At 41.4% G+C, this 10,945-nt stretch overlaps 1 protein-coding gene across 1 annotated transcript in view; it reads right to left on the minus strand.

Annotated features, from left to right (window-relative positions):
• Positions 1-6,849, minus strand: part of Chsy (Chondroitin sulfate synthase) — a 424,023-nt gene extending 417,174 nt beyond the window's left edge. The window contains exon 1 of the mRNA XM_067154155.2: positions 6,724-6,849. The gene's annotated coding sequence lies outside the window, so the exon portion shown is untranslated. The remainder of the gene's footprint in view (positions 1-6,723) is intronic.
• Positions 6,850-10,945: the final 4,096 nt, after the last annotated feature.

Genomic DNA, 10,945 nt, shown 5'->3' on the forward strand with positions numbered 1-10,945 from the left:
ATATGAACTAGTGGTCTCTAAGCTCGAATTGTAAAGGTTTTTTAGTCAAACAAAATTATCACTTTCTTAACGTACAAAAAAAACGTAAATTTTGTTTGGGAGATGATCAGGGCTGCATTTTGAGAATTTTCACACTACCCGTAAGTCGTCTTTTTTCTTCTTCTTCTTCTTCTCCCTGACCTTTTCCCCCTTTACCTGGGGTCGGTATTTTGTAGGGATTCAGCCCAGTTTCACGACCGGATGCCCTTTCTGGCGCCACCGAACGAGTGACCGCGCGGTTTGGATCACGTAGCTGTCAGCTTGCACTCGGGAGATAGTGGGTTCGAACCTCACTGTCGGCACCACTGAAGATGGTTTTCCAGGGCTTCCCATTTCCACGCCAGGCAAATGTTGGGGCTGTACCTTCATTTACGCCACGGCCGCTTCCTTCCCACTCCCAGCCCTTTCCTAATCCTTCATAGTCATATAGCCTATGTAAAGCATTAAAAAAAAAAAAAAAAAAAAAAAAAAGTAATGATGCCAAACCTATGCGGAGGGAGGTATTTACTATTGAGTGTTTCTGTGGTGGTAGGCCTTTGTAGCGTGAAGTTCTGTGTGTAGACGAAGATGTTTATTAAAACAAGTAAACAATAAAATAAAATAATAACATTAAGACCGGACTGAAATTGATTATATTCTTTTTTTTTTTTTGCGACGCACTGACACAGATACGACTTATGGCTACGATGGGACAGGAAAGGGCTAGGAGTGGGAAGGAAGCGGCCGTGGCCTTAATTAAGGTACAACCCCAGCATTTTTCTGGTGTGAAAATTGAAAACCACGGAAAACCATTTTCAGAGCTGCCGACAGTGGGGTTCGAACCTACTACCTTCCAAATACTGGAAACTGGCCGCACTTAAGCGACTGCAGCTATCGAACTCGGTGATTATAAAGTACACGTTTCTTATCAATATGGGAAGATGAATGGAAAATAACTAAAATCCTGAACCCGGCCGAGAATTGAACCCGAGGTCCTCTAAACCAAAGTTTGGTCAGCCAATTACACTGCTTGGAATATCCAAGACGTATTCCACTCGTTCTAGAAAACATATTTTGTGAGAAAAAAATCGAGAGGTTTCCAAGGTACCGATAAGCACAATAAAGGTTGGTAGAGGTCTTTTAAACGGGAATAATTGAACAACCATCTCCGTACATGCCATGAAGGCCCTTGAATTAAAGGAAGGTAAAGACTTCCACTATCCGTAACCTCGACACTATCTATATATATAAAATAAGAGTTTTGTCTGTACATTGCTCAGAATTTGAAAAGAATGGTATTTCTGTATCGATCATGTCCACAGTAACAAGAAAATGCATTTTTTACTTTTCCGTAATTTCTGTCTGTCTGTCTGTCTGTCTGTCTGTCTGTATGTATGTATGTATGTATGTATGTATGTATGTACACGCATCACGAGGAAACGGCTGAAGAGAATTTAATAAAAATCGGTATGTAATGTCGGGGGGTGAGCCGCTACAATCTAGGCTATAAATAATTTTATTCACGCTGAGTGAAATGGTAGTTTAGGGGAAGGCCTAAAATTCAATTCTCAAATATTTATATGATTAGTGGTCATATCGATAAATACTACATAACTAAAGTGATATAGAATTAAATTTCTGATCATTTACGTCTTATGCATTTTTACCGTACCGGCTATGATAACACAGATATTCATGAATTTGGATTTTTGTTGCTAAGTCCATATCAACGCCAAGCCCCGACAAAATGGTAAACAGAATTTAATGAAAATCGGTATATAGAGTCGGGGAATAAGAAACTACAGTTTAAGCTATAAACAATGTTATTCACCCTGGGTGAAATGGTAGTTTAGGGGAAGGCACCTAAAATTTAATTTTTAAATAACTATGTTCTTCGTCCTATGGAAAAGTACTACATAACAAAAGTTACAGGGAATACAATTTCCGATCATTTATGTTTTATTCAGTTTCAACGTACCGACTATGATAAGAGTGGTATTTCAGAACCGGAAGACAATAATATGAAGGCCTACAATATCGAAAGCGCTTAATATTGATCAACAATAACATTACACTGGCCGTTGTTTGTTGTAATGTTCTTTGCCTCTTATACTGACATTCAACTCCGATAGGATTACTGCTGCGTACCGAGTATTACCTGATTCAAGAACTGGAAAAAATCCAAAGAAAAGCAGCTCGATTTGTTCTGGGTGATTTCCGACAAAAGAGTAGCGTTACAAAAATGTTGCAATGTTTGGGTTGGGAAGAATTGAGAGAAAGAAGAAGAGCTGCTCGACTAAGTGGTATGTTCCGAGCTGTCAACGGAGAGATCCAGACCGGTATGCTCGACTAAGTGGTATGTTCCGAGCTGTCAACGGAGAGATGGCGTGGAATGACATTAGTAGACGAATAGGTTTGAATGGCGTCTATAAAAGTAGGAAAGATCACAATATGAAGATAAAGTTGGAATTCAAGAGGACAAACTGGGGCAAATATTCATTTATAGGAAGGGGAGTTAGGGATTGGAATAACTTACCAAGGGAGATGTTCAATAAATTTCCAATTTCTTTGAAATCATTTCGGAAAAGGCTAGGAAAGCAACAGATAGGGAATCTGCCACCTGGGCGACTGCCCTAAATGCAGATCAGTATTGATTGATTGATTGATTGATTGATTGATAATAGCCTAACTGAATATTGGCGGGAAATAGCTGAGGAGTTAGAAAACTTCCTTCTTTAGCATGCTATTTCTCTGATCCATACATTTTCTGATACTGCTGGTACGTAACACACTGGTTCATCATAGTATGCCAGCTATTCGATACATACTCTGACACGCTGTTTTGAATGAGCTTTGTGCGCACTTAAGTCAGAGGCTCAGTTAGTAGTAGTAATATGACACCCCCATGGCACTAAAACCCTTGAAGAGCCTTGGCCTACCAAGCGACCGCTGCTCAGCCCGAAGGCCTGCAGATGACGAGGTGTCGTGTGGCCAGCACGACGAATCCTCTCGGCCGTTATTCTTGGCTTTCTTGATCGGGGCCGCTATCTCACCGTCAGATAGCTCCTCAGTTCTAATCACGGAGGCTGAGTGGACCTCGAACCAGCCCTCAGGTCTAGGTAAAGATCCCTGACCTGGCCGGGAATCGAACCCGGGGCCTCCGGGTAAGAGGCAGGCACGCTACCCCTACACCACGGGGTCGGCCAGTAGTAGTATGAACTGGTCTAGAATTAAAATTTAGGCCTATTCCAAATTATAGTACCACAATTCACTAAATAACTCAAAATTCAACCCTGAAATGAGCCGTTTCTTAAGAAAAGCTTCTCTCCACTTTTATTAAATCTACATTAATTTTATTCCAAATTAGCAGCGAAGATGTGGTTTCTTCTCTGGCTTGGAGTAAAAATTGCCTCCATGTCAGATAGTTCTTTCCCCCGCCAGTGTAGTGAATTGAGATTTTACGACTCATCGGGTAAGTAAACGAGCATAGTTTTTGCCCTGGAACTATCCACTATTCGAATCCCCCCGCCGGAAAAAGGACGAACATTGTTCACGGATCACGGATGTCTGCGTTTCCGTCATTCCAGCTCTGTAGCCTTGGACTGTTAGTTCGGCAGCATAGTACTGTTCGTTAAAAGTGAGAAAATGTGTGGTTTTTCATTTGATCGAGTATTTCATACGAAAGCATTGCTTTGAATCGCGCCATTCCTACTGACGTTATTGTAATGACCCATGTTCATTTCAGTTGGGAAAACTTCTGAGAGAGTCTTTCTGAGAATCTATAAAGGCAGGCGGAGAGTGAGTGTCTGCCATTATAATGAAAACTCCCCAACCTGATTGTGACTGACGGTAGGCAAGCTGGCCTACCATTACAATGAATATTGCCTAATCCAGTCTTCATATGAGAAAAGACGTTGGTGACTTCCCCGTCGTGTTTCTAGGGCAACGTTAAGAGCTATGCAACTTAATATAATCTTGCTCACAACGTTTACACTACCTAACCTAGAATTCTGTATAAAATTTAGAATTCCGTAGCGAAGCACGGGTACATCAGCTAGTGTGGTATTTAAAGGTTAGCCCGGCCGCATTTGCACCCAGGAATCAACCTAGTCCTCATTTTTTGTGTATGTTGTGTGAAATTCAGAGCCACGTGCCTCTACAGAAGTGGAAATCTCGTTTCTAAATTTTCGACTTCCTGGCGGGGAATCGAACCCACATCCTTCCGTGTGAACCGAGCTACTTCGTCGCTAATAATAAAAGAATATGTAAGAAGTAATAATACAGTTAATATTCCCATGCAAAATTCTTACTCATATTGCATATACTGTACAAACACCATTCATTAAGACCGAATTGAAACTGATTATAAGTACAAGTTCCTTATCAATATGGGAAGATGAATGAAAAAAAGACTGCATTTTCATTCCTATTGTCCAATCAGTGCCTTCAGAGGCTCACTGGAAAAATAAATTCACGGAATTGGCGATAGAAAATTTGTGTAGTAAACAACAGAAACATGTCGTACTGAGTGTATTATTATTATTATTATTATTATTATTATTATTATTATTATTATTATTATTATTATTTCTTAATCTGCAATGAGCAAGGAGTGGAAGCAGCTTACATCCAAGTGCTCAACAATATCTATGAGACTTCTTCAGCTTTCGTTAATATCGGTAAATCAACCCCAGAATTCCCCATCAACAGAGGTGTCAAACAAGGTGATCCCATCTCCCCGAAACTATTCTCAGCGGTCCTAGAGATGGCTATGTCTAAGCTGAGCTGGGAAGAAAAGGGAATTAGAATTAATGGGAAAAGGCTAAATAACTTGAGATTTGCAGATGATATTGCTTTACTGGCAAACGACTTCGAAGAGCTCCAGACCTTAATTACAGATCTTGCATTAGAATGTCAGTTGATTGGCCTAAGCATAAACCTTTCCAAAACAAAAGTTATGTCCAACGAATGGGTTCAAGCTGGAAATGTAAATATTAAGAACATGCCATTAGAAGAGGTCAGTGATTACATCTACCTTGGCCAGATTATAAATATGACAGGTGATATAAGACCAGAAATCTATAGGCGCATCAAGCTCGGATGGCAAGCATTTGGAAGGAATTCTTCAGTATTAAGATCAAAAATGCCAGCAAATCTGAAGAAAACAGTATTTGACCAATGCATCCTTCCTGTGCTGACTTATGGCTGTGAGACTTGGACTCTGAACGAATTCACAAAAGGGAAACTTCGGACCGCGCAGAGAGCCATGGAAAGGTCAATGCTAGGCTATACAAAGAAAGATAGGAAAAGAGCTGATGACATCCGGTCTGTTACAAAGGTTAAAGACATCTTAGAGAGAGTACGCTCCTTAAAATGGCAGTGGGCTGGCCATGTTGCACGAAGAAATGATGATAGATGGACAAAACTAGTGCTGGAGTGGAGTCCGAGAGAACATCGAAGGCCTAGAGGAAGACCACCGGACAGATGGGACAAAGATATCAAGAAGATCGCTGGTACCACTTGGATGAGATCTGCCCAAGACCGTTCTACTTGGAGAAGACTGTTGAAGGCCTACCTATACCCACGACTTAAAGAGGCCACATCATTTTAATGATTGAAATGGCTGATTGTATTGTATAATCTGTTTACCCTCCAGGGTTGGTTTTTCCCTCCGATCCAGCAAGGTATCCCACCTCTACCGCCCCAAGGGCAGTGTTCTGAAGCGTGAGACATTTGGTCCGGGATACAACTGGGAGGAGGACCAGTACCTCACCCAAGCGGCCTCGCCTGCTACGCTGAACAGGAGCCTTGTGGGGGATGGGAAGATTGGAAGGGATGGGCAAGGAACGAGGTAAGTTAGGTACCATTCCAGTATTTGCGGGAGACCGCAGAAGTAGGAAACCACGGAAATCCACTTCGAGGATGGCTGAGGTGGGAATCGAGCCCTCCTCTACTCAGTTGACCTCACGAGGCTGTGTGGACCCCGTTCCAGCCCTCGTACCACTTTTCTTCGTGGCAGAGCCGGGAATCGAACGCGGGCCTCCGGGGGTGGCAGGTAATAACACTAACCACTACTCCACAGAGGCGATTATTATTATTATTATTATTATTATTATTATTATTATTATTATTATTATTATTATTATTATTATTATTATTATGTCCTGTGACATAGACCGATACGGCTAAGAACCAATGATACAAAGTTAAGTGCTTCGAACCCGGGCCACAGCAATATCCCGCCACTAAGTTGAGAGAGACTTCACACAATGTTTTATGTAGTGTTGGGATAATATATAAGTTAAAATTACAATGTATCTATCCAGAACGTAGTCCTATTATCCCTTCTCACTAACGCGCAATGATAAAACAGATAATATACTGTAAATACGTACAGAGAAAGCACACGGACCTGATGACCATAAAGCGCTCAACCATGAAAACAGAACGGCAACAAATTGATTATCTTCATATGAAATGAAGTACGACATCCAAACAGCACGTTAAAATCTTTAAAACTAACTGTGTCGCTCTTCTCTTTTAAGAAAGAAGACAAAAGAAAAAGAAACATCCCGGAAAGAGGAGCTGATAAAAGTTTTCACTCTAAAGAATCGCCGGGAACAAGCCAGTGCAACAGCATGCGACATAAACTTATGATATCTTCCAAAATATAACTTGATAATGCAATTAAATTGATGAACTTACCATTATTACAGTTCCATTCTTCTCCTGAGCCAAACCAACATTGCGTTAACTTCGCGAGGATCGCAGGACGCGGGAATATTTCAAGGAATTGACAGCAGAATACTTCCCCAGTGCAGTGGGGCTCTGGCACAGAGCAACTGAATGGTTCTTCGAAAGGCCGCTAGATGTCACAAGCTCTTGGTTCTCCTCATTGAGGGATTTGTCATGTCATTAGATGCCTATTGGTTGCAAAGGGCACGTGATCTCACCGCGCGAAAGATCTATTTGAAGCGTAGGGCCTATGTGCCGGAAAGAGTTATAGTCCCGTCAAATCTAGGAGCTGCCTGAACACCAGTGATGGGTTTATTTCCAAGTACCTATAATGAGAATGACTACTGCAAAAGCATGCGTGACTTTAATGAGTGATTTTATCTTACTGTAGACGAGCAGTCTAGGCTTCGGCTTACCGGTGGTCACAGTTCTGCATTCGGGAGACGGAGAGGGGCTGGTCCACATCGTTGGCTGCCCTGAGAACGGTATTTCATTCTGCACTAAGACGAATGGCGGGGCAGTTCCAGGAGCATAACGTTCAGGCCTGCAAAGCCGGCAGTGCAGGCGAGCCCGGGATTTAAGGGACCCGCAGACTTCCCAAGAAGAAGTAAATAACTTCACCCTAATGCCACTCTGCACCGGAAAGGTGACATGGTGATGTGATTGTAGAATGGGCCGAAAATTTTGTTTTTACAGTGCGTATGTTGAGTAACTGTCGGATGGTTGCATCTGCCAATAAGTTAATGTTATTGTGTTTAAGACAGCTGTCTCTCGTAACACGAGCGGCACACTCTCTCACAAACATCCATTCTAAGTTATTATTTAAGAAACAGTAAAAACTGGCAACAAAACATCGAATTTTGGCCGTAATTTTTTTCCTGCTGTTGTTTCTTCCGCAAAACTATCAGTTTTGAAATTGAAACTTATAACGAACAACCACCGAGCTCGATGGCTGCAGTCGCTTAAGTGCGGCCAGTATTCGGGAGATAGTAGGTTCGAACCCCGCTGTCGGCAGCCCTGAAGATGGTTTTCCGTGGTTTCCCATTTTCACGCCAGGCAAATGCTGGGGCTGTACCTTAATTAAGGACACGGCCGATTCCTTCCAACTCCTAGGCCTTTTCTATCCCATCGTTACCATAAGACCTATCTGTGTCGGTGCGACGTAAAGCAACTAGCAAAAAAAAAAAAAAAAAAAAAAATAGTAGCGATTGCATGACAACATCCACATTTTCAAAGATTAAGTTTACTCCAGAACAGTAATGCTTATACGGTCGCACTTCCAGTAATGCATCTTATTATTCGGGTTCCTCTCCAGACGTACGTGATTAAGACATCCGATGGGTACAGAGAATAGTTGTTGTTATTTCATTTCCGGGGCTTGGACATCGTGGTCGTGTAGCCCCATGTGCTTGTGTGTGTGTGTGTGTTTGTGTGTACTATCTGTTGGAATGTGTCTGATAACCTTTGTTATTGTGGTGTCTGTAGTACTGTACTGTAATTGTAATTCCGATGAGGAATTGGGACGGAGGCGGCCGTTGTCGTAAGTAAGCAACCATCCCGACATTTGCTTGGAGTAGCGGTGGGAAACCATAGAAACACTTCCAAGATAGCTGAGATGGGTACCGAACCAACCTCTTCCCCGTTTTGCCTCACGAGGCTGAGTGACCCCGTTCCAGCACTCCAACCAGAATTAAATTGCTTATCAGAGCCGAGAAATGAACCCAGACCACCGCGGCGACAGCTACGAATGCTAGACGCTACACGTGATTAAGAAACTCGACAAGCTGCGGAGAAGAGTGGCTGTTTGTTATTTCATTTCCGGGCTTTGACAGCGTGGTCATGTAGCCCCCCGCCCCCCGCCGTGTGTGTGTGTGGGGGGGGGTTACAAAACGCACCTCGTTTTGTGCTGGGTTATTTCAGGCGAAGGACCAGTGTTACCAATGCTGGATTATTTGGGTTGGGATAGGTTAGACATTAGAAGACAAACGGCTCGACTTATTATGTGGGATGTTCAGAGCTGATCGTGGTGAGATGACAGCAACACTATCATTTATTTATTTATTTTACACGTATTACTCTCCGCGGAGCTCAAGCGCGACTATAGTAGTGTGCATTCGGGAGAGCGCAGGTTCGAGTCCTGCCTCGCCCAACCTGAAAGTGATTTTCATGGTGTCCCATGTTCAACACCAGGCAAATGTCGGATAGGTACCTTTAGGATAGGCCACGGCCGACGTCCTTTCCAAATCCTTCCCATTCCCATCCGTGGGAAAAGACGCTAAACTGAGCCCAACCTATTACACATCGATGTCAAAACAAAACAACTTTAATATCCCTTGCCCGCTGTGTGTTTGCCAGTCATACAATAACGTTGCACACCCAGGGTATGTTTACAGTACATGCCTGGTATCCGTTCTGTAGCTGAACTCACTCCCAGGAAACTACTTGCGCGTCAATATGGCCTTGCCCGACTTCACGCCGTCAGATGCGGCATGCAAAACCGCGCATGCTGTTCTTATTTATATCTCAAAAAGTAATTGTCCGATTTTTAAAATGCTTACATATTTGAACTTGTACGCAGTTGAACTTTTAGGCCAGGTGTGTGAATTTGTGCCATTCCATTAAAAATATGGAGTTAGTATCAATATCTCGGGTACTAATCACCCCATGAGACGAAGTAGCACGTTATTTTACGAGATCCTGGATACCATTTAAGAATATGAAAACAGAATGCCGATATCTTTAATAGTTTAGAAGTTATTTCCGTGTAACATGTTAGGTGAATAACCCTGTATATATATAAAACGAACAACCTAAGAAATTTTATGACACAAGACAGAATCTATGAACACAGCTTCCTCAGCATAGTATGTATCATCCATGGATATCGTTCAAATCGCCAACGCTTTTGCATCCCAGAAAATACGGCCTATGGTCCACTTTTTATAACACTGTGAGTACAGTAAAAACAAAAGATAGAAACATTATATTTGAATCGCTAACTGCAGAAAGGCAACAAGTCCACAAATCCTGATTTTACAGGAATGACAAAAAACTGTTTTGACACTTCTTCAAACTCATGTTTTTCAATTTTTTTATAGTTATTCAACAGTTAGTATGGTTCTAAAGAGTACAATTATACATAATTTGTTAAGAATTTGTTTTTAAGTGTAAATATTGTTTTTAAAACATGGACATGAACCCTTTTGTAGTAAATGAGGTTTCTAAAATCTTGAAAATCGCTTTATTTATGCAACACTATTGTCATAATGCTATTTTGTTGTTTTAATATCATAATAACTGATGTACATCACTACTTAAGAGCTTCATTTATTCAGCTGCTTGATCTTCTTGAATGGACACAGTAGTTACAGGCCATGACGTTATTTCATTTCAAAATCGGAGCTTTTCATCCGGAATATAAACCAAAGTTTTCTTTATATCCACAATTTTTGAGTGGTTGATGGGTAATACAGCTGAATAGGCTTTATTATTTGGTAGTTCCAAGCCCTTTATAGTGATTCGTAAGCGAAAAATAGCACTTGTCAATCCAGAAATATGCATACTGCATTCAAACTCCCCCGACATATCAGAAGAAACTGACATCTCGCAGTATTTTGAAATTGAAAATGTTATTTTGTTAGGTTTTACTACATTTTTCCCATAAGAGTCATTGCTTAAGCATGTTCTCTTGTAAAACTTAGGCCACCAAGCCCAGTAGTCAATGAAATCTTCAAATGACATTTTTTTCACTGTAAACTTTCCAGGAATGTTTGAGGAAGTGTTAATCAGATCAATTACTTCATCAGTTTCATAATACTTTCCTTAGATTTCTCCTTATAATTCCAAAGTCACGGTCATTAGGCATAAACGAATGTCCCCTAACAGGAAACACCAAATTTATTTTGCTGAATCTCTTAGTTTCACAAAGAGCCATCATAAGTGTAACAAGGGTGTGGTTCTTGTTTTGACCAGCACAGTTGTCACTAAAGAGGTGCAAAGTTTTAACTTCATCTGAAATTTTGTTTTGTATGTACCACATAAGCATAGAACATACTTTACCGCCTTCCCCTTCATGATAAATAAAAACAGTCATTTTCCTGGAAGCAATGTCGTGAATTCCAAAGACGTTCACTGTGAGTTGCCTGAAATAATAAGTATCTTGTACTGGTATGCACGGTAATGCCACATTAGC

This window comes from Anabrus simplex, chromosome 1 (genome assembly GCF_040414725.1).
Source record: "Anabrus simplex isolate iqAnaSimp1 chromosome 1, ASM4041472v1, whole genome shotgun sequence".
NCBI lineage: Eukaryota > Metazoa > Arthropoda > Insecta > Orthoptera > Tettigoniidae > Anabrus > Anabrus simplex.